Source organism: Pleurodeles waltl, chromosome 12 (genome assembly GCF_031143425.1).
Source record: "Pleurodeles waltl isolate 20211129_DDA chromosome 12, aPleWal1.hap1.20221129, whole genome shotgun sequence".
Classification (NCBI taxonomy): domain Eukaryota; kingdom Metazoa; phylum Chordata; class Amphibia; order Caudata; family Salamandridae; genus Pleurodeles; species Pleurodeles waltl.
In genome coordinates this window covers 622,462,232-622,487,747 of record NC_090451.1, presented here as the reverse complement: position 1 = coordinate 622,487,747, position 25,516 = coordinate 622,462,232, and the positions used below count along the sequence as shown (strand labels likewise).

The window sequence follows — 25,516 nt, the reverse complement described above, 5'->3', positions numbered from 1 at the left end:
GCCACCGTACCCACCTGGCTATAGTAGGAGAGGCCACAGCCCTAAACGGTTTCTTGATAGTAAGCATAAGTTGTCTCACCAGGAAGTCTATCCTCCTCCGTGACTGCCTCATACATCTTAAGACATCTGACCACACACAGATTGGGATGAGATTCAAAACTGGGAGAAGAAACCAACCTGGTACTCGTTTTAGTCCTTCTCGAAATGGTAAATGTAACCCCTTCGGGAGTGAAAACCCGAGCTGAAACATCCAAAGCGCGCACGTCTGAAACTCTCTTACAGGAAATGAGACATAAGAGCATCGCCAACTTAGCAGAGATCTGTTTCCTGGACAAAAACTGATTATCCGGCCAGGAAGAAATAAAGTTGAGAACCTTATTAACATCCCATAAACCAGAATATCTAGGTTCAGGAGGTCTAGATAAACGTACACTTTTAGGCAGTTTACTTACCCAAGGGTGTTCCCCAACCGGTAAATTATGAATCGGACCGTGTCCTGCGGAAATAGCAGAAAGGAAGGAATTGATGGTACAATACGCCAAACCAGAAGTATATAACTCTACCAGGAAGTTGACTTAAAACGCAGTTGGGGCCCCCACGGGATCCACCTCCCTCTCCAGACACCAACAAGCCCATCTGTTCCAGGCTGACCTGTATCGCTTGATCGTACCGGGAGCCCACGACTGTCTGATAAGGGCCGCAGTGTCTCCTGAAAGGTAGACGTCTTCCCAACGTTCCCTGAAATCCTCCAAGCCATGAGCTTGAGGTGTTCCTGAACCACCAACGGATGGGGGCGACCCAAAGGATCCCGAAGGATTCCCAAGGAATGCAGAAGTTTGAGAGGAGCCATCCACGACAACTCCAGAAGAGTGGGGAACCATGCTTGAGCTCTCCAGATTGGAGTGATCAGAATCAAAGATGCCCTTTGACGTCAGACCTGTGCCACCACTCTGAGAAACAACAGAAATGGAGGGAAAGCATAACTCTGGTTCCCTGACCAATCCTGCAGAAAAGCTTCCACCGCTGTAGCTCCCGGGTCTGGTCTCCAACTGAAGTAGATTGGGAGCTGAGCATTCAACCGAGAGGCAAATAGACCCATCCCACATGGACTCCAATGATCCATCAGCGACCGAAAGATAGCAGGGTCCAGTTGCCAGTCGCTGGTATCCCTGAGATAGCAGGAGTTCCAGTCCGCCACCTTGTTCTGGATTCCTGGACGATATTCCGCTCTGGATCGAGTGCCCCCCAACCTGTTTATGTACTGGACAGCCAAAATGTTGTCCAGACGAAGGAAGACACAACAGGATACTTTGTTGTGAGTCAAGGACCGAATCGCAAAAGAACCCACTAAGAGTTCGAGGCAATTGATATGAAGATTCAACTCCTCTGAGGTCCACAAACCCCCCATGGAAATCTGACCGCACCGGGCTCCCCAACCCAACCTGCTGGCATCCGACTATATCACTAGATTGGGGAGGGAGCCAAAGATCACCTTCCCGTTCCACGCCTCCATGTGGTTCAACCACCACTGCGTCTCCGATTGAGCTTCAGAAGAAAGTTCCACAAGTGCCAAATACATGTGTCCCTTCCTGAGATGGGGCTACTTCAGTTGTTGCAGGGCCATGTAATGCAAAGGACCCGGAAAGATAGCCTGAAAAGAGGAAGACAGAAGGCCCACAATCCTGGCTATCTGGCAGAGAGAGGTCCTGTCTCTCCAGAGCACCTTGGATATCTCCTTCTTGATCTTGGAGATCTTGTGCTTTGGGAGTTTCAGAGTTGCCGACATGGTGTCCACTACAAAACCCAGGAAGGTCGTGGACTGTGATGGGAGAAGCACAGACTCCGCGTTGATCACAAAACCCAGATCCTGAAACAAAGCAATAGTCATGTTCACGTAAACCAACAGTTGCGACCGGGATTGATCCATCAAAAGGATGTCTTCAAGGTAAATAATTAGCCTGACACCCTGGATCCTCAGAAACTCCACCACCGGTTTCAGCAACTTCGTGATGCACCATGGTGCTGATGAAAGGCTGAAAAAAAGACTCCTGAATTCGTAAATCAGATTGCGCCACTGAAATGGCAGGAATCGCCGGTGAGGAGGAAAAATCAGGACTGTAAGGTAAGCGTCCTTGAGATCCAAACGGACCAGCTAGTCCCCTTAGCACAGAAGATCTCTAAAGGAGGTGAATACCTTCCATTTTGAAATGGCAATAAACCAGCCATTCGTTGAATGCCTTGAGGTTTATCACCGGATGAAACCCCTTGTCCTTCTTTTCGACCAAGAAAATGTTGCTTAAGAACCCCCTCGGATGAAGGCTCGCTGGAACAATGGCCCCTTTGAGAAGAAGAAGTTGTACCTCCGCGTCTATTAAATGAGATTCCTGAAAATTGAACCGTATGCGAGGATGTCTTACTGGCTGTACTGGGGTCCCATAGAATTCTATGTGGAAAACAGTCACTGTCTCCAAGACCCAAGGGGCTGCAGTGATCCAAACTCAATTCTTTAAGAATGGACCTATTCTGCCTCGCAGATTTTGAGGGGAAAAAAGGGGAATGCTCATCGCCGTTTCCTCTTGGAGCATTGGAACCTTCTCTGTTGAAGCATGAGGAACGACCTCTACCGGAACCTCTGTTGGGGAAGAACTCCCCTTGTCTCCCATGATTCCAACCGTTGTTGCAGCGTCCCAAAGATCTGGTGGGGCCTGGTTGCAGGGGACAGCTGGAGGAGCGACCCCCTCCTCTTCCGGCCCCAGAGAAAACCTTCCCCAGAAAGATTTTGCACATAGTTGACTGCGCCTTGTCCAGAGCAGAAAAAGTCGCAACAAACCTCTGCAACTCTTTCACAAACGGGTCCCCAAAAAGATTGCCTTGAGCAACCGCGCCTGCCTCCGAGGTATCCAATTCCCCCAATTTGGGGTCAATCTTGTTCAAGAGGGACCGGCGCCTCTCCGTAGAGATGGCGCAATTCGCATTTCCCAGGAGACAGACTGCTCGTTGCGCCCATCCGGCAACCAGATCACTTGACAAAGGTTCTCCTAATATCCTGGCCGACTCAGCGAGTTCAATAATCTTGGTCAAGGGCCCCAGGACATCCAAAAGTTTATCCTGGCAAGCTCCCCAGGAGCGATCGATCCCTTTCTTGGGATCATGCATATATTTTGAGAAAAAAGTGCAGAGCTTCAGATCCAAAGAAGGGGTAACCGCCACCTTGTCCTCAAGCGACGGCCTGGGACACTCCGCCCAAAGACGGGCTCTAACCTCCTTCTCCAATGTATGGCGAATCGCCCTAGCAACATAGGTCGCCACTTTGGGAGTAGGGATCCACTCAGAGGATCAAGGATGATAAATGTCCTCCGGATCAAACATATCCAACTCATCCATTCCTTCTTCCTCTACGCTCGAGGTAGTCGCGGAAGGGCGCCAAGGTCTACCCATAACGCGCCCCTCGTCCGATAAGCCCTCATCATCGGAGTCACCCCCCCCCCAGAATGGGGTGATCCCACAAAGGGATCCAGCGCTAGGACAGCAGCGCTGTCGTGCTCTCCGGGTATAACATCCTCCCGGCAGGGTACAGGTGCAAGCATCCGCGCACTCTTACGGAAGGTTTCCCTCAACCTGGCGAAACCTTCCAAGTGCCGCAAGTCACGCTTCCTAGAGGAAGAGGATGAACTGGAGGTACGAGCCCGTGGAATAGGGTCCCCAAAACACTAGGATAATTGGACACTTGGGCCATTAACCTATACAACCTATCTTGCAGGGGTGCTAAACCCTTTGCCACCGCCTGCGAAAGAAGTTTATCCATGCCCTCAGGCAGTTGACGTTGCGGAGGACAGACCTCCTCCGTCCCTAAAGAGGGAGCATAGGCATGATCCTCAAACGATTCCATGGAGGGTGTAGTCAAAGACATAAATACCACCAGAAAAATATATATACTTGAATAAAACCCACTATAGTATAAATCTAGGGTGGAGAGGAACCCAGGGCCAGCCCAAATATAAATAGGTCACAACGTACCCCTCAGAGGACGTCAGTAATCACAGAGGTGCGAGCACAAAAAAAAATACGCCCAACCTAAAGTATAAAGGACAGCCCCTTCTCTGTGCTCTGGCAAGTAAAATAACCAAAATAACCTTTAAGGTTCTCCCAAAAGAGAAAATAACAAGCATGCTCCGCCTGCACTTACCGCAGCGCGGCGTCTGCGAGAGTTGGGGGGCCAATAACAATCAGAAACCCCGAGGGCCGGGTTCTGAAAAGCCCTCACGCTTTAGCCAGAACGCAGCATGTGAAGCGCTGAAAAACGATCTGACTGATCGCAGTAATGGAGCACAAGTGCACCCCTAGCGGTGAAAATCGTCACCGCACCACACGCTCGGGCCGCAGCCTACCGCACGTATCACCAGGAATGTGAACAATGTGAAGAATGCCACCAGCGTAATACCGACAGCAATCTGTCAAAACAAGGCAATGAGTACAAGGCAACACGCGTCACAAGGCAATCACAGAACCCCCCATGCTAAAACGAGAAGGAGCGAGGACTTAACTGACGGGCTGCAGCGAAGAAAGAGGAAGGACTGTGCCCGTCGGCTATTTATATACACTCTATTATGGATAGTGGATTGGGTTACTGGTTGCCATGGTTATGTGTTTAGCATCATGGGACTTGAAGTTTTAACGTTTTTTGTTATTGTTGAACTTTGGACTTGCTGATTATAATAAAAGTGAAGAAAGGACTGCATAATCCTCGCCTCCGGTCCTGATATAGAATTATCTTAAAATAAGTACTGCGCCGTTTTAAAAAATATATATTTTCAGTTAATTTTTTTGTTGGCAATAATCTATGAAAACATTTGTAAATAAAATACTTTTGCATTATTGAATTTGTGGTGTTGACTTTTACTCATGGTATAATATTCTAAATTATTATACTTTCATATTTCGTTTTTAAGACAATTTGAGTTTTCTTTAAGTTTTACTACAGACTTCATTCACTTTAATTAAACACACTTCTCACATAATGTGTGACAAATGGCTACGTTATTGCTTCCAAACATTTCAGTCAAAACATTGAACATATAATTGCAATTTTCAAATGGGAAAAGCTTTACTTGCTACATGGTCAGTAATTTGATTTCTTTTTTGGTGACATATTAGTTGTTTAACTAATCAGTACTTTGAAAGCGAGGGTGAGAGGCAGAGCTTTATCTTATATGTGACCAAATTTGTGGAGCAGCCTTCCATTCAAGCATTCGATCCGTCACTTTGTTGTTTTTGCAATAATATTTGCAAACGAAAAGCTTTGGTATTAGGGAAATTGTTATCTTTTACTATTGGTATAATATTCTAAATTATTGCACTTTTGTGTTTGATGTTTAAGACTTAATTTAAATTGTTTAAAACTGATAGAGCAAACTTCATCCCCTCAAATGAAATACACTTTTCAGGTATTATCTGACAAATGTCAGGTACAACATAACCTTTTAAGCAAATAAAACACTGAAATTCACCAGTTTTACTTAACTGAAGTAAGTGTAATTCAGCCTATGAAGTAGCTATAACTTGCGCCCTCATCATGCACTGCTTACACCGTCACATATTACATCCCTCATTAAATGCTCAGTGACAACATTGATAACATCACTGATGACATCTGAAATGACAATTTAGGACAACACTGGTGAATTTAATTTAATGCTGTTTTTTTAAGTTTAAAATGGTGTGTTGTAACTGATAATTTCACCTAACTATAATGGTAGTTTCACCTTTGCTTTTCTCAGTGAATATCTATATATAATCTAACGTGTAAGCTGTGAGGACGTAAACTATTAGTTTCCTCATGTCAGTTTCACTCTACTGCGGTAATAAACTGAGGTTTGATCCTTGCACTATTGTAATGAATGTGTGAATGTGGGTCTGTTAGAACAGTTGCTCTAAATACCATGTGTTATTAGGCCACATTCATTTTCACTGCCATACCACAAATAGGTTTATGCAACGGCTGTGAAAAAAAGTGACTTAAACTCTTGTAAGCCATGACCCCTACCTTTACTGCATATATGAGAGCCATTTATATGTCAATATATGTTACAAAAGTACCTAGAAAGTCAATTCTGTCATCTGGCCACTAGAAGGCTGTCATGAGGGCCCTGTGGAGTCCAGACATTACTTCTTGAATTCCTTGCTCCACTTCATATTCCAGGCTAGGTTTCTACATCACCATCCAGATGCATCATGGTCCTTGTTTCTCTTGACAAACTCTGCCTTAATCACGTCCTGGAGGCGGATCTCCAGCCACTATCATTATTCTTGAATCCTGTGGCTTTTCCAACCCTTTTATTCCTGCATTCTGGAATTTTTTTTGTCTTATCTTCAATTAACCCTCCGATCCTGGCTTTTTTCTTTCCCTTTGTGTGATTTCTGGTTTTCCTGGTCTTCCACTTTCCAAGTCACATTCGGCCTTCCTTACATTGGTGGTTCCATGATTCCTAGCTTATGGTTTAATCCCTATACCTGGCTGTCCTCCTGGCACCTGTGCTCTACCACTGAGCTATGCCTTGGCAGATTTTCAATATTTACACAACAGCACAGTAGAAAATATGGGGGGCCCAATTCACAAACTGTATTTTCTACTACGTAAAATAATAATACATTATTACTATTCACATCCTACAAAACGCAACTCACAAACATACGGCCAGAGACCTCCGCCTCTCCTTTATTTTCTTTTTGGAGGTCTCCACCAGTGTTGGAGATTCCCATGCATATAGGTATACAAACTAGTTTAAATGTGGACAGGACCATGTGCATGGTGTGCACATAATGAATAACTACTACTAAACAGGAGTGGTTTAGGGAAATAAAGGATGGGTTTGGGAGAAACAAAATACATACCCACCAAAGAGAAAGACGATTGCACTTCACAAAATACTCTTCAAAGGTTACTACAGCTGTAATCATGTCAGGATCAGGGGTACTCCAGTCCAGGCTTGGAGAAAGTCAAGCATTATACATGGCCAACTACTGGTACTGAAACACACTTCCATAGAAATCATAGAGACTGGGAATTACATTAATATCTCATTGGAGCTAAACTAAATACATCAAATAAGTTCACCATTTAAAAACATATTTTTATAGGTGATAAATATATTTATTGTTTTTTTTAAATCTAAAGATAAACTTAATTTAAAAAACTAAATGAAACATTTAAACTTTTTTTAAAAAATTGAATACATTTTTAAAGTGTATGTATATATATATATATAACTTTGAACCAAATTCAATACATATTATAAAATAAAAGAATGTGAGTGTTTTTAAGTACTGTTTATAAATATTTATAAACTAAATGAACGTATATAAATTATTTGATTATTTTATACACATTTAATGTGATGAGTGGATGTGCCTTAACATTTTGTTTTTTCCAGGTTAATAACAAACACTTTAAATTAACATATATTTATATTACACCTTAAATATTGTATTATCTTTTTAACAAATAATGAATGTTATTAATTTCCCACATACTTTCCCATAGGTAGGATTCCCACCATGGTGGCAAAAATGTCCTTCAACAGGTGTACATTTACTAGTAGTAACTTTAAACTCATAAGTGCCATTGTAGGAAGCTCCACTCTCTCATTTGAAGGGGATGGTCTTTAAAGTCTAGGTGTAAATCTCCACTTGTACCAACAAAAAAAACATTATACCTCAGTGTCAAAGTTAATATAAACAAGGGTCAATATCCATGTGCACGTATATCTTTACCATTGTGAATCGGACCCATGCAGTTTACATTTCTAACAAAGAAGTTGGAACAATTTTAGTTTTTTTTACAAATAGTTAACTAAACTGACACATATGCACAAAAACTACACACCCACCATCCGAACAAACTGTTTTACAGACATGGTTCCACTGTGGAACATTTGTAATTTAAATTTGCAAATAAGTAACCACAATTTAAAAATTGTAATTGTATGTTCAATGTATTTCACTGAAATGTTCATTAACAACACAGCCATTATGTTGTATCTGACACGATTATAAAGTCACTTTAATCCTTGTTAAACCTTTGTTCAGTGAATTCCAAAGGTTTTTTTTTTATAAAGTCAAATAATCTTACCATAACTAACTTTAAGGGCAATTTTAACCTTTTTCAGTGAATTTCTAGGGTTTATTTAATGTACAGTGATTTTTTTTCCCCATACCTTACGATCCCAACCCTACACCATGGCCAGGCCCTGCATCCAACCCACTGTGGTTGGCCAACTATGCATTGGGTATATTTTTCAGTTGTGTATGGCAAAGGGTTGAGCAAAGTGCCTGGCCTGCATCTAGGCCCTATGCCCATTACCCTGAAGGCCCCCTGTTTTTTTCCACTTCGCTGTGGATCCACAGTTCCACTGTAAAATCATACAGGGCAGTGCGGATCTCTGCTGCAGACCAGCTGATCTTCGAGGCCAACAAATAAAACATAATTTTTTAATTTGGTCCTCAGGGAGAGGGTCCCTATCAGACTCTGCCTACTACACCCACGGTCTCAAGATATCCCTACCCTCTCCCCTTATGTTTGTGCCTATGCTTGTTTTAAAATAGTTTTTTAGGGCATGGGGACTGAGTTCTCGAGTCCTAACAGGTGGGTGCAACTTTGTTTTCAGGTTGCGGTGAGCCGATCAGATCAGTTTGAGCTGGCTCCACTGCTGATTCCCATGGTGGATCCATAGGGGTACTGGGGTGTGGAATACACATAAAGTTGGAACCTTGATTTCTCTAAAACTAGTGAGCGGATTTACACCAATTCACAAAAAGCATACATACTAGGTAAAGATCCAGCTTTGAGCCAAATCTGATGTAATTACGCTCTGCTGTTTTTTTTCTTAATCAAATCCTATTGATAATTGTGTGGGGGAAAAAGTGTTTCGGGACCAAACCTTTTTCCTATTCCGCCACTTGACGGATCATACTAACACTTTCCAGGAAGGAACTGAGGTGGATGAGGCTTTTTTACTTATAGCTATATAAAGTTATTAAAACAAAAAAATCAATATCCTATGAAAACCTGAACAGACACACACACTCACACACAAACAGACACACACACACTTATACAGACACACACACATATTCTCTCCCTCACCATATGTTACATTGTTGCCAGGTAACTCCTTCTATTTATGCAAAGATAATTTTAGAAACCAATTCCATTTTGCAGTAATAGTGTGCATACAAATTGATTTCTCAGAATGCAATATGAAGATGAAATGAAACACCCTCTGATGTTTTTTCTCAAGTTGTCACATGTTTGAACCCTACACATATTTATGATTCAAACATGCACTCATTTATCGCTGGATGACTGTATTTAAGAAATGTTGGGTGGGTAGTAGAGCAAACACTGACAAAACCTATAGGTCTGACCTTAGCAAGCTGGTACAATAGCTAGTTTTCTTAATTTTATATTGCAAGCATGTGGAACAAGCAGAAAAAAGATAACAGTCTGAATGTGATTGTGATATGCTTCCAATAAAATGTTTATATGAAAAAATATATATGTATAATATTTACAGTATGAGCGTATGTAAAACAGCTATAAATCACTTTAGATTTAATACACATTACAGACAAATATGATTCTCTTTGGCATAAAGTGAGTCATATTTGCCTGTAATGCGGAAATATTATTCAATTGCTGTAACCTGACATAGCGCCTGATTTAGATATTGGCGGAGGGGAATTCTCCATCATGAACGAGACAGATATCCCGTCTTCTGTATTACGATCCTATTATAGCCTATGGAGAATGTAATACTGCAGACGGGATATCCATCACGTTTGTGACAGAGTATTCCATCTGTCAAGATCTAAAACAAGCCCATATTTTCTACACACAAGAATGCCTACAAAAAATAAAAAGAATTTAAATAATGGAAAGAAAAACTCCATTGGCAAAGGAAAGTAGTCATCCACCTGCCCTGGCTCTGAAGTGTACTTCTTTTTAAGAGGATGTGCAGATATCATTAATCAGAGTGCTGTATGCACAGTGGTGGATAGAAACTAAGGGCCTGATTACAAAGTCAGTGGCACTGCTACCGAGACCGCCAATACGTCGGTGGTGAGATGGCCACAAAGGCGGCAGTCTCACCACAGTTGTATTACGGTCATATTATGATGTTTCTACCAGTCAGCCCAGTGGAAACAGTGCAGTGGCCGCACATGGTTTGTATGTGTAAAATGTGGGCCTATCTATAACGTCTCTGTAACCTTCGGTTTTTTAAAGTAAATTCCTATGGTTTTTTTACGTAAAGTAATTTTAATTACTATACATTAATCCAACTACCGGCGCACATGGCCTTTGGCCTTGCGTGGCAGAGCTTGGCTGCATGGCCTGTCCTGGCCGCAGGCTCTGCAGTCAATCCCCTACAACCAGCCAACACTGCGCAATGCTCGGCCTTTGGCTGTAAGCGGCGGGTGTGGCCGCAGGGCCAGGCCTGCAGCCAGGCCCTGCGATCAGGCCCTGTGGCCAACGCCCCTTTAATAACCCAACCCCATGCCGTGCACGGCCTTCCCTAGGGTACCAAATTAAAAATAGGGGGGCCACACACACCACCCCGGGCCCCCATGTGGACCCCCCTGGGCCCTGGGGATCACTACCTCCCTGGGGCTACATAATAAAAACAATTAGGAGGGGGCTATGCAGCCCCCCGCAGGTTCCGGGGACCATCACCTCAATGGGACAACATTACAAAAAATGCATGGAGTGCCGCAAGGACCCTCTCCTTCACCCCCACTGGGCCCGGTGGCCCACCACCTCTTCAGGGCTAGAAAATTAAAAAAAATAGGGGGCCACATAGACCCATGGGCCCCAGGGGGCCACCACCTCCCCAGGACTACTTTAGAAAAATTGTTGGGGGAGCACACAGACCCCCCGCAGGCCCCAGAGACCACCACCTCCCCACTGCTACATTTAATATATATTTGGGGGGCCTTGTGGACTCCCCCTGTGGCCCCAGGGACCATGACCTCCCCAGGGCTACTTTAAATAAATTGTTGGGGGGCTACACAGACCCCAGTCTTGGGGACCACCATGTCCCTGGGGCAGTAATGTAACAATACTGAGCAGGGGCTGTGCGGGCCCTAGAGACAAGCACCTTCCTGGGAACAGCACCTGTAAAACAGTAGGGGGGGGGGGGGCGTGCTGACCCCCACCAGCCCCCAGGAACCATCACCTCCTTGGGCCCATTTTAATAATTTAAAATGTGAGGTGGGCCACACGGACCCCTGCCCGAGGCCTATTTTGACCCTGGGCACCCCATCCCCCTTGGGCCTGGGCATGTTGTCCTGGGTGCCCTGGCCCCACCCACCCAGGGCACCCAGTAGTGTGTCATGGGAACCGCGGGGGGAGCTTCAGGGCCTCCATGGTCCCAGCTAGCTCCCAGCCTCCTGTGGAAGCCGGCATTGCTCCAGCATGCAGGAAGCTGCTCAAAATGGAGCTCCCTACGTGCATGAGCAATGTTTTCATCTCTTTTCCTTCCTGCATGACAGCAGGCAGGGAAGGAGATGAAAACTCTGCTTTCAGCAAGCCGGAGCATTTTTAAAGACCCTGCTTGCTAAAAGCGGGTTGTCAGCTCCTGCCAAGTGAAAGAAAACAGCTACCTCCGGAGGGTGGGCACCTCGGCAGGTAGCAGAAGCTGGCCCTGGGGGGGGCTGGCAGTCCCCAGGGCCATATATGGCTCAAGGAAAATGTCAGCGCGGCCCGCTCCTTTTTTTATTTTGGGGGTGGTGGTCATCGGGGCTGAGAGCCCACACAGACCCCCTTGGTTATTTGATTTTGTAGCCCTGGGGAGGTGGTCATCCCTGGGGCCCAGACGGGGTCCATGCTGCCCCTGCCAATTACAATATTGTAGCCCCAGGGAGGTGGTGGTCCCCAGAGCCTGGGGGCATCCACGAGACACCCCTATTCAATTTTTCTTTCTTGCCCTGGGGAGGTGGTGGTCCCCGAGGCCCAGAGAGATCCGGTCACCCGATACTATAATATTCAGCCCTGTGGAGGTGGCGGTCCTGAGGGCTTTAATAAGCCCTAGGAGAGGGGCCCATGCATCCCCCTCCTTTATTTTGGGAATGCTCCTGGCCCACCCTGGGACAAAAGCACTATGAAACTCAAGGGCCTGAGCCCTTTTTTTAATACCATTGCAAAATTCACAGATCCAGATGCGGTTTTCTCTGTGATTTAAAAAAAAATACACTTAAGCCCTGGCGGGATCCCAGAGGGTCCCCTAGACCAAGAATAGGGGGTTAGGGTTACGGTATGCATACACTGCCCCTTTTCTGTTTTTTACTGGTTTTTTGGGACTTGGCTGAAGCCCAGTCCCAAAATGGCTGCCAACACTTCTTGTTTGAAATGATGCCAGACAATCAGATCCCACCAGGAGATCTCCCTGGATCAGCAGCCCTAGATATGCAAACATATTTTCCTTTTAATATCTGAAAAAGTACTGAACGGAATTATAGCAAATAAACAAAAGCATGATCAACAGACCAAAGCTACCTTTTTGTCAAATTTGGTGTAATGCCATCCAGCGGTTCAGACTACCAGCGTGTCTAGAGAGTCTATGGGAGTTAACATAGGAAACATACTTTTTTTTATCCTCCCTTTTTCTCGTCCCACTTGATGGATCATTCTGAAAATTTCTATGCACACCAAAACCCTGGAGGGCACTTGATTTGGAAATTTTCATGAAGATTTGTCTTACGGACCCAAAAATATAGGCAAGTCAAAAACACTTTTTCTATGGAAACTAGGTCCTAACTATTTTATATATATATACATATATATATATATATATGTGTGCCAGGCCCCAAAGTATTTCAGAGATGTCCACTGCAGTTGACACCACCTAAAGCTCCTGTCAGTAAAGTTGAGTGGCAGTGCCAGCGTTACCTCCTACCAGTGTAGCTGGTGGTTGCCCGTAGGGGCCGTCGGCACTTGTTTTTGGGGACGGGCACTTATTTTTGGACATCAGACCTTTACTGATCGCAAGATAGAGGGGAACAATGCAGAAAGTGGAGAAACAAAAGAAGAGAAAGACGGAAGCCCCTTTACAAAGGGAGAAAGCAGGAACCTGCAAGAATGAGATAAGGAGGGAGGTAGTGTTTGGTAGTAGATTAAAGAGGAGTGATGTGAACTGAAGACTACACAACTCGGGTACTGGGCCACTGCCTTCCGAGTACAGCTTTGGCCACTGACACCCATTAATTTACAAATTAAGCATTGCCTAATAACTCTGAATATGGTAGCCCACAGCCAGAACACATACCTTAAATGGACAGGTGCCCTTCCCCTCAGACAGTATCCCTGAAGAGAGGGTGGATGTACTAAAACTACTCCAAGATGAAGAAACATTCTCTGGTGGTCTCCACTGCCCCCATGACAGTCAGCACAGTGCTACTCTTACATTGCCTGCACACAATACATATTTCAGAATGTGTTTCTGTTCAGAAATGGGCAAAAAAGTAGATATCAGCTGGCACATTAACCGAGGAAAGCTTTGTGCATTCTATGGCTAGGTTGCACAATTCTCTGGCATTTAACAACTGGTTACTCTGGAACGTGTTCATATTTTTCACTGTACTTCAGCAGAAAGTGTTAAGGCCTGCCCTACTGCCATAAAAAGCATTTCTGTGGTCGCTAAAATTGGGGGGGGGGGGGGGGGGGGGCAGTAGGCCTTCTGAAAAGGCTGCAACCAACTGCCTAAATCAGTGAGGGTGGCAACTACGACACTGGCACAATCAGCAAATCTAACTAGTTGCTTTCTGCCAGCATTAAACTGACATGAGTAGAGGGTGGGAAATACTAAAAGTTTGATTGTAAAGAGCTGCGATGAATAAACAAACCAGATAAATAGAGTCACCCAGAACCTAAGTCCGTAACCTTTTTATCTTTGATTGGATGTCTCCTTCTATATGTGGGCTTACATTTTTTCAAAAGAGCTAGTCTATATATAAGGAATAAAGTAACCCCTGCTGTACATTATAAGAATATTGCAAATCACTGAGGAGTTTCATAACCACATAGAGGAATGAGGCTGAAGGTCAAGTTCCTTTATAAGGATCTGAAACTGTGAGCTGAATTGCAAACATGAAAATTAAAAATGATAAAAACCTGCTAGATATTTGTTGCAAACAGATATTGGGAACAAGTCAATCCAAGTCAGTGTTGAAAAATCAGCGGCAGAAACATGCTGAAAGATTTTAGCTTTTGTTTATCTAAGGAGTGCAAAAATAAACATATTCTCTCAGCTTCTTATTGTAAGCTATTAAAATAGAGCAGAAGTAAGAAATCAACGGTTTTCTTTGCTTTAAACGCTGCTTCAGTTCTGTTCCTTAACCTGACCTGCCTTACACCTCAGCTGCTGGGTCTGACATCTGGCATTGTGACATCATAAATCGACTGTTATAACTGATAATAATCGAGTTCTGACGTCTTTTCTTTATAATTGTTGACTGGGTGCATCATAGGGATTACAGATTCTCATGTGTTATACAGGATACATTTTTTATTTAAAAATCAAAGTCTTATTATATGTCATTTTAACAATTTCCTTTCAACAACGCAACTAGAAGCACATATTTGTGTCTAGTGAAGATTGAGCCTAAACCACAAGACACACTTATCTTACATGCATCAAGCTACAAAAGGGCTATCTTGTCTGAGCAAGTCCTATTTTCTCTCCTTTTTTTCTCTCTATCAGCCAAATGTGCACAGGCTTTACATAGTGAGCGTCCTCGATCAGTGGTTCCCCACCTGTGGTCCGGGGACCCCTGGGGGTCTGCGAAGGCTCCTCAGGGGGTCCACAACTGCTTGGAAAATTATATAATATTAACATATTAGGTCCCCAGCTTTCAATAGTGACTCATTGGCGGGGTCCCCAGATTTCAATAAGGATTCAGTGGGGGTCCCCGGTTTCCAGTAAGGATAAAGTGGAGGTCCACAGAAGTAAAAAGGTTTGGAACCACTGTCCTAGATGAATCTCGCCTGGTTACCTTCTAGTCGGAACAACACAACTCCCTATTTATTCATTATGGAAATCTGTTTTACCCACATCTCAACTCATCCTCAACCCCTGCCTTTCTATCTGGGTACCAGCAGGGGTCAGGCACTCCTCAGCAATCAGTCTCCATTTCACTCTATTCAAGCATAGCATTGTCTCTGCCACAAAGTGAAGCAATTCCTTGCTGTGCCTCCGTGGTTTAGCACTTAAGTATGATTTATCATGTAGCTGAGTTCTTTCTTCATTGCAGACCCATAACCCTGCTTCCAAGGATGCTCTTCCGCCTGCCCGTTTATCTCTTCGGTGACGTCACCATGCATCATCTAACTCGCGACTCTCAATAATCACTCCCGATATTCCTATATCATAAAATCGCCTGCGCCTCGCATGCAGCCTGAATCCACTCGGTGGATTTCAATTATTTAGCAGGCTGTTAAAATGATGGAGTGAGTTGCTGTGACTGCACGAGAGGAAGCAATACTTCTACATATGTCGTTTTTTATTTAAAAGAACGTACACAACGAATGCCTTCCTTGGAGCTGGTAAGGTAGCATTAAAAAGTAAAAATACTGTTTCTATCACAAACTGAATATTGTACTGCACTGTACATCTCTCCTGTTTGTAAATCTTGCGAGTCAATACGATAGCGCAGTACATTGAACACTAACTGCTGAGATCCATGTGCGACAGCAAAGGCAGGCTCAGCTTTTCATCTTTCAGAGACCGATTAAAATGAATATTAATTTCGAGTGGGTAGTTATAATTCTATATCTGGAAACTCTAAGAATGGCAGTTTAATAAAACGAAGTTCAGCAATATCGTCTTTGAGTCAATTATAATGGAGAAAAAACAATGTTTAAAAAGCACGCGAACAGTTGGGTGAGTCCATATTACCCAGTGCACTGTGAAAGGAGCTTAACGCTCTGCTCACTGTATCCTCCAAATGACGTCAGTTGAAGAAACTTACAGCTATATAGTTTGTTTTGATTCAAAGCGGAACAAAAGGTAGATTTGTGCCCCGATCTGGTAAAATCACGAGGTCTAAAATATCTTATCAGCAATACTCTAGAATTTATACAAAAACTTGTGACCCTGACACCTTTTTAAACTATTGGTGTCTTGTTAAGTCACAATACAATCATAGTTAGTGTTAAACCCCCAGCCAATCAAATGTCAACACATACTTTCCCCGTCGTCCAATAACTTCCAGGATACAAAGGCCACAGAGGAAAGGGCACCCCTCTTATTTCATGAAGTTTAGAGTGCATTCGATGGCATGATGGGCCTTCCGGTCTCTTCTGTAAAAAGTGGTGTGATCCCTATAGGCTTGTTACATGAAACAAGTCTAACAATGTTAGTGCACCTACTTATAAGGTCTATATGTGCCTGCCATGTAGAAACAAAAAATAGATGATCATGTATTTGGCATGTGTCCACTTCCAATATCCTATATTCATGCTGTTGTTTTTATGGAGTAATTTCTGTTGTTGACTTGAAAGCACTTACCATTTCTCCCACTCTCAATCAGAGACCCAGTGGCTTTCTGAGTTGAATATTAACAACCTTTATAAGACTATCCTGAAGCCTGAATTTTGCTGGCCCTCTATAATGGGATTAGGTAACCAAATACAAGTTGTAGTTCTGGGCACCTCTTTCCCGTAAACTGAGCCTTTAGGACACAGCTATCATATCGGTGATGTATCTCCTGTTCTCCCTTATTGCTCAAAGCTCTTCAAATCAAAGGCTGAATGGTGAGAGAGAAAAATAACAGCATCCGGGATCTGGAACAGCATCCCTGTATCCTTCGGGACTGCCCAAAGCTGCTCCACTTACGGAAAGAGCTGACGCCTCGCCACTTTAAAGAATACTACATCATAATGCAGTAACAGTCTACTTCTGCTCCCAGAACCCAACTAACTCCCCTATCAATGTTTGACAGCAGTTGACCTTATACAGCGCTCCACTGCTATTTAGCTACGGCCCTGCTATACAAACACTGCACACATACATGTAACCAAATTGATATGACTATGACTTTATAGCAGGTTTTCTTAGGCTTAACGTATCTGGGAGCTGTTTGACAAATCCTTCCATAGTACCTCACACACTTGCTTTTCAGTACCGCTAACTGGTACCCAAAGACTATGGAAAAACTTGTCTTCCACCTGGACAGCTGCAATAGTAGGTACAATGAGGATTCAACAGTGAGGAAGAAGTAAGGTCCCACTTGAATAGGCAAAAGTTTGGAATATCAGAGTGCCAATAGTTCGCTGATTTTGCAAGCATGAAATTACACTTAGAACTTTGGTTGCTCCACTTCGGGTTTTATTGCAGAAAACAAGTAGCTCCCAGTTAGGGTTCAGCAACAAAGGGGATTCCACAAAGACGCAGAAGCTCAGCCAACACGCGTTTCGCCCTTCCGGCGCATACACCAGGGCTTTCTCAAGGCATGTTATGTAGATCAAGTTCGGCTTGCACAGACAATCAACTGTATTAGTATCAATTCATATGTTAAATCTGGAAGAGAAAAAAATATTTCTCGCGGGCCAAAAAACTGTCGTACACATACTACATGATGGTACATGGTGTTCGTGTAATCATGGTGTTTGGGAAAACGCAAATACCCGGAAATGCTTAATGAGGATTCAAGACCGTTATTCCTAGGTCTGTCCTAGAAAACTGCTCAGAGTAGGTTTCTAGTAAAGGCCTTCTATTGTGATGGAGGGTTTCATTTTGTAAAGCAAAATCTTTATATGTCAGCTGAACCATTCAAACATTGCTTTAAAATATATCTTGTCCAGTTATATTATGCAGATTTGTAGAGCACACTATCACCTGGGATGACAGTCTGCCATTGCCTTTGACACTATCTACATGCTCGATATATCTGCCTCATTGGGTTGCACTGAGACCTGAAAAGCAGCACTGAAAAATGTTTTAACAACTAGCCACTAAGTACATTGATTCTGACCCTCTTCAGGGCAGATTCAGGAAGTCCCTCTGGAATTTATTTTAACAAATATGGCCAAATGATTCAATTTTCAGTGCAGTTCTTTAAGTATGTTGGCTTAAAATCCATAGGTTTCCAAAGTGAAGCATTACTTGTGTGCAAGAGATATTTATCCCCCATTAAAGTAAAACATCACTTTTGATAAAAGCATTGTTATGAAGAACCTGGGTTCACAGCAGTGGTGACGAAAACGCCTTCATTCCGGAAAGTCAGCAGAACACAACTCCTAGCCACTTCAGAACTCTCAAGGTTTACTCCAGGCACCAAGTGTCAAAACTCTAATGAATAGTGGCAATGTCCAGGTTGGCAGGGGGAAGCTGAGTGAGGAAAAAAGGGTAAGGTAGGGACACAAATGCAGTAAGGATGGATAATCTATAATTGTCTGAGAATAAAAGATATCATGATATTCGGATAATATAGATTATAACAGGTATCAGTTTCAAAGCACACACAGCAATAAACTGTCCCACTATGAAAGCGGCAACAATAAGTAAATAAATACACATTAACAAAAATAAGTGAGAATCTAGTATTGATCTGTTGTAACGCACTCTAATGCCCTTGTACCACATTTGTGCTCTGCAAAGAATGGCAAAAAAGTTTGGTTATGATTTCGTTTATGAGAATCAGATGAGTAGGTTCACCTCCCAGTTTAAAAAGACAAAGAAGCAGCGAGCGCTTTGAGGGCAAGCCACTCCTTTTAATGGCGTGGGGGTGTAAAGAGGTGACAGGAAACTGAGAGATTCTCAGTTCTCACATTTTATCCCCGTGCTTCCAAGCTTGACTTTGTCTCTACCTCCTCAAAAAATGTTCTTGTTCACAATTTACCCTCAAATATTTTGTGCTGGTTCCTACCTCCAGCCAATCATACACTACGCTCCTCACTCAGCCTTAAGTAGGGCAGCCCTTTAAAAAGGGAAGACCCCTTAATGTGACTATCAGAACCGTACATGTACCGAAGCCTTAACAGCATTAATGTGGCCTTCCAGTCATAATCTTACAATGCATCTCAAAACCCCAGCTGATGTCATCAAACAATGCAATATTCTAAAATGCATATTACTCTCTAAAAAGGCAGCAAACGTGTGTGTTGTAACTTCGTCTTCAAGATAGATTTACTCGCCCCAAATCAGTAAGTGGACTTTGCCCATCTCTTGACACTCACATATCAGGTCCTTGGGTTCAGCTGCCACGAAGGGTTATGTGTACACAAAGCACATTTGCTAACTATCCACACACAAATTATATTTGAGTAACCAATACAACAACTGCTGATGCCCACTGGCTGCAAAAAGGAAGCACCAAAAAAGTAAGTCTACTATGGGTCGTGAGGGGGCAGCATATGTCAAGAATCAAACAGTAATGCTACTATGGTAAATCTATCCGCTGGAAGAACAGGTGCCTGAAACATTAAGCAGTGGCTGGTAGCTGAGGAGATTAACTATCCCTCGAGCCTTAATGATACGTTGAAATTGCCATCCAAGCCAGTGAAGGTAGTCTTGTGAAGCCTGCTGCATTGCTTGTCGAAGCCCTGCTCTACATATTTGAGATACTGATCATGGAAATATGGGGGACATAATAGTGGCCCAACCACTTTTGGCTCAGGGCTGCTTCTGTTTAGCCCACTCTAATTTGGCTGAACGGCCTTCAGTTCCCACATCCGGTGGAGTCCATTGGCCTTCTTCAGGAAAAAGTATCCTGAGGAAGGTAGAACTTGTGCTGTCACTGCGTGCGTAGGACAAGCCAATCTACGGATATCTGAAAAAACAACAGAAGGATGTTTTGTTTTTATTCAGGCATTTGACCGCATGTTATGGTTTTCATTGTGTGGGCGTTGTTTCAGCTAAAAGTAACTGGCGAAGTTCAGAAAGTTTTAGATTGTCTTTATTAATCACAACTTCACTTCACTTGTGCTTTGAGGGAATTCATAAGGTTTTTAAAAACCTAATCGCATGAGTAGAAGAAACCATAGCTTGCCATTAACCAATATATTGTATGTGAACGTATGAATACAAGTCACAAAAGTGCATGGAAATAAGTGCAGTCTCAATTGTTTTTCTTGGCTAAACTGTCAACCTATCAGCGAATCTCAAATTCTGACAGCATCCAGCATGATCCAGCTGCTATTATAATTATGAAACTCAAATTTATGCCTGGTGTACAGCACTGCCCTCCCCAAACCCCGCCCCCCCAATGTCTGTGCCAGATGCAGATGTCAGATGGTCTTGCTCCCACAGGGAAACAGAGGAAATCTGTTTCTGTTGACTGCTTCAAATGACTAGCACTTTCAGTATAATGCATTTTGACAGATTGTCGAGTGGCTTTTCTGCAGTTTTTTTGGGTGAGTGCTTTGTCCTTTGCATGGGAGGCTTTTTCATGCAGGACAGATAATTCTCACATGGACTGGCATATTGTTTCTGGTCACTTGAGTCTACGGCTGTGGGGTTCACAAAGATTCAAGTCTATGCTGTTAAATAATTAGGAAGGTAGACAAACATTAGCAGTCAATGTCTGTATACAACACGTTCGGTTAAAACATGTTCTCAAGAAGGGACCAGTGTGATCTGGAAAACTACTGTACTGTACCATCTTTTTGCTTTGTTCTAAGCCTGGTCCACTCTGAATCAAACTCTTTTAATGGATAGGATGAATGGCAAATGAGGATGGAAGCTAATGTAAATTTTCTGATTTAGAAATTCTACATCTTGATTCGTCAAGTCATTGACCCATCAAAATTGGTACAGCAGTGGTAGCTTTCAGGTGAAATGTTTCCTTTCCCTATGGAAGAATGCTATGGTCCTATCAAATACTACAACCCATATTACATACAAAATGGGCTCTCAGCAGCTGGAAACCATGATTTCCACATGCTGGTTGGTTTCCTCTGCAGGCAGGACACAGACATCAGTTTTGTCACCCAAAGGGCTCATAATTGAACCGGAATGAGGAGGAAGGACCTCATGCTAATGCATCCCCACCTAATTCCCCAAGGCCACTGGTTTCGAAGGGCAAATTACAATTAAAGACACAGCAGAGCCAGGGTGAACATTACATATAAGTAGACCAATGGTTTGTTTCTCTAATTCCTAAAAAACGTATTACTTCTTCCTACTAACTGTTACTGGACACTTAGGAACATCACCTGGTTCACCTCAAAAAGGTGTGGCAGGCCTGGAAAATGGCACAGCTCACAATCAAGACAAAATTTGTACTATATTGGGCAGACGCCAATTTAGGTAAAGGAAAAGTGACCCATTTCAAGTATACATTTCCTAAAACATTAAGATGGTTGCAGTTACGTTTTGGTATTACAGGTTATTATCAGAACTTTGTAGAATACCACAGTTCAACATCAGCAGCCTTAGTGACACTGACCTTCCAAAGAAGCCTAAAAATTGAATTGGACTAGACAGCGTCAGCAGGCCGTCAGTCCACTGATTCAACCACTCTTTGAGGCACAGTTCTTGAAGCAACCCGACTTCTGTCAGATCTTCATTTTGCAGACTGATTCCTCTGACCATGTTACTGTGGATGCAAAAGAAATGAGAACCCTAATGGCTTTCATTAGCTACTAATTGCTACTTTTGGAGCACAACTGAGCCACAATCGAAAGAAAATGATTTGCAATCGGTTGCAAATTGAAGAGTTGACAGTTCTTCTTGTTTGAGACGACCTTCACAGCCCAAAGGGATCAAATACACTAGAAACTGATCTGAGAGGGAGAAGTACCAGGGTGCTCTAGAAGGTAATTTCCATGCAGTGGCGGGGCTTAACCATACAAGAAAGGGATGGAACCGGTACAGCAGAAAGACTTTCAATGATGTTTCACCAAATAAATGAATGGGACTCCTCAGAGCTGCATATATTATTGTTTTGTATCTCATCTGAACTGTTCAGTGGTAAGAGCTGACATGCTTTGCTGAGCAGCACCTCCCTCCACCAAATCTGAAACAAAACTAATCCCAACTTGACTGGCTGCAGTTTCAAGCATTTAAAACGGATTATCTGTGATTGTCAGCCGGTGGACTCTAAGCTGTCGTGAAGTAGGACTATAAGCCAGAGCTCAGCTCCAGCACTGGGATGAACACCTCCCGGGCTGTGCGATGCCCTAGTGTCTGCCTGGCCAATGGAGCTGCTCATCTCCTTAGGGCTAAAACTAAAGCTAAAACTCTACCCATCACTGTGCTGTACATCCTGCTCAGCGTATCTGTGTAGAGCAAGGAGCTGAGCACAGAATCCAACATGCGCTGACACATACTGCCAGAAAGCCCTTCCTACACCTTATCAGAAGCAGTAATGCATCAATATCCAATGTAGAGTCCGGATGCCAGATCTGTGGATGACGTTCAGGATAACCACTCTGTCGATTATTCCATTTGGAAGTGATAATTGTAAATGCATCTTATCCTGATAACCTGAAACCGTAACATGGATTTCTCCCTCCTTGACTTATGTTAGATACTCCTGTCGCAGTATATTGCCTCACAATAACCATCAATGTATAGTTGGCCTTTTTGTTGTTTTGTTCTATTTATGGAACCCTCATCTTGGCTCATTCACCGGCACCCAAAAAGCCTTCATCTGATGTGACATAAACAAGGATCTGTAACATTCTATTTGGGATGTGTACTGGGAAAAATGCCTTTTAGCCACACCAGGGGTCTTCTTGAGCCTACCTGACTTTGCTGAGGTATGGTACCCAGTTACCTGAGCATTGGCCTGGTCTGGAGCTTCTTGACGTACACCACAAAGTCAATTGTGTGCTAACCCAGGGCCCTTTGGCCCTTCAGAGTTGGATTTCTTCCTGGAGATCCAGAAAAATCATCTCTTGAAATTCAGACATTGCACGGGCACCATAAAATCTCATACACTAACATTACATTAAGTTGTACTACGGTACTACTTTTTTTATGTATGGTTACATGCCTTTGTAAATAAGCCCCAAAACATATCAAATTGGAATAAAACAGGATTATTCAGGGTTTTTTCATATACAATTAGTTCAAATTGAAAGAGCTGAACTCTTTACACATTTACTAAAAGGCAGTTGGACATTTTGCTGCAGATTCACAAACGCTTATGAGAGTAAGTAAAAGAGTACTCCATCCACTATTCATAAATTCTTCTCTAAATCTGCACCACAGAAAGTGCTTTTATTGTGCCTAATCCACGTTAAACATCTCTGTTGTTCTACTGTTTTTCGATTTGGCTTTTTTATCTAGGGTTACCATTAGTAGTAATAGGTTTCGGCAGGAGAACATCAGACAGCACTAAGTGGCAGTGCAAAAAGTAATTCATTCCTTATTCTCCATCAGATACTACCAGTCACCTCCACAGGCTCCCATGTTAAATTATTTCAGCACTATGGACAGCTCTCAAGCTATCCAGGGTGCTGAAAGTCCTGAAAATCTTGAATTGTACAGTGAAAAAACTTGTCTTCAGAGCTGCTTTATGTCCCTGGTTTCTTGCTGTGTAGTCAAAACCAGTAGCCGGTGCCAGCAGGAAATAAGTGCAATCTCACCCATGGTACAGCTAGGTGGTCCCTACAGCATTACGGATCTGGGAAAAGGTGTGACAATTGGTCACACATACTCAGCCATTCAGATTCTCACAAACAATGCACATAATTAGTAAGTGGTGACAAAATTCTGCTTACAAGTTAGGCTATCAATAGGAAAATAAGAGGAAGGTACTCCATAGGAAATGTAGCCTATCACCTAAATTATGTTAAATTTTATGATGCTAGTGGACTGAGATAGGGTTATAATCTGGAATATTAGTAGTATCGTTGTGATTCAATATCAAAGTCAACATTTGAATACAACAATATCAAAATACAAGTGTGTATAGGAAAGCACATATTTATAATTTGTAATTCTGGAGAAAAAAAAATACATATATATATATATATATATAGATATATATATATATAGAGAGAGAGAGAGAGATAGGCAATGTACATATATGTGGAGCTAGGTATAGAAAATGTATACATATTTACCTATTATTATGGCTATGATATTAAGGTATAATGATATTCCCTACTTCATTTTCAGGATCCATGCATGAAGTATGGGCGTTGCCAGACCACGTCACTCCCCATACATATGCCAGTGCAAAAATCAAAGGTGGGGTGTGAGAGGTTGCCCATAACACATTGTTGAGACCTGTCTCTAGAAACAATAAAAAGTAAGCACTCAGTTGATGGCTCGTTGTAGGAGGAAAAGACAATGGCCTACTTGCCAGGAGGAAGTATGTCTGTTTAGGAAATAAACCTTAATACAGCTTAGCATAAAGAAGCACTGAGTAGCGATGGGAAGGATAATCTTATTTGACCTAATAAGCCTATTTGACTGTAGGTTTATGTCCAGATGGGCAGTACACAAAATGCTGATTCAAAAAGCAAAAGCAAGTCTCATATAAAATGCCATAGTGTAGGGATTTAGATGTTATGTGTAATAGATCTAAACTGGGTTTCCCAAAGGACAGGGCATGTGTTTCTTTTGTGTACCTAAGTACTATAAGGTTGCTTCCAGAACAGTATTTGCTATTACGCCTGTTCTCTGCAACCACGCCTACCAAATTACAATGGACATTAATGTAATCTGCTGTGACAATCCCTCTTTATTTGGCTCTATGTTTACCACTCTTCTAAATCAAGAAGTTTATTGGCTCCTGATTTTGTTCAGCCTCAATATTTTTTTTTTTTTTTTTTGTGGTAAGACTACTGGTGAGAGTTATACTTCTTACTATGTATGCAGTATCGGGAAACATTATCAGGTAGCGATTTTTAGAATCACTCACTGTGCTCGGAATGTATTGCTATTTTAATATGATGTTTAACAACTGAAGGACCAATGTCATCTACTTTCCTTGAAGCCAATGTATCATCCTCCCTTTCTGATCAGGGTTTATTTCACAGAATGCCAATGCTTTCCCTCTACAATGCCTTCCTCTGTCAATACAACCTGTAGAACATTGACAAAATTATCTGCTACCAAACAGTCTGCCCTTTCAACGTCCAGATCCATGCACTAGTTCTCCGCAGGATGACTAATGCAATAGCCTTTTGCCTGGCCTCTCGACCATTGTAAACTTCACCTCCTACACCCTCTTCAACCTTCCTAGAGCTGTCTACATCCAGGAACATTTTAAGGATTTTAGGATCCTGGAGCTGAACATATTTTGGGGGACCCTATATGGAACAGCTTTGAATTTATGATCCAGTTTCATCTCTTTAATGACAAATTTGGCCAGTTGTTACATCTAATATTCAGGTATAGTGACGTGTGCTTTCAATATTGTAACACAACAGCAGCTCACTAATATTACTGCAAATAATCTCTGTGACACCCTCCCATTTATCATATGGGAGGTCCTGTTTTGATCTAAAAGAGACTATTTTTTAATGGATTTTACATGAAACATTTCTCTGCAAAACGTCTGTAATAGA

General features: G+C 42.7%; 1 protein-coding gene across 1 annotated transcript in view; it reads right to left on the bottom strand.

The window, feature by feature from the left end:
• Nucleotides 1-25,516, bottom strand: part of KCNJ9 (potassium inwardly rectifying channel subfamily J member 9) — a 110,285-nt gene that overhangs the window by 6,224 nt on the left and 78,545 nt on the right. The gene's annotated exons all lie outside the window — the stretch shown is intronic.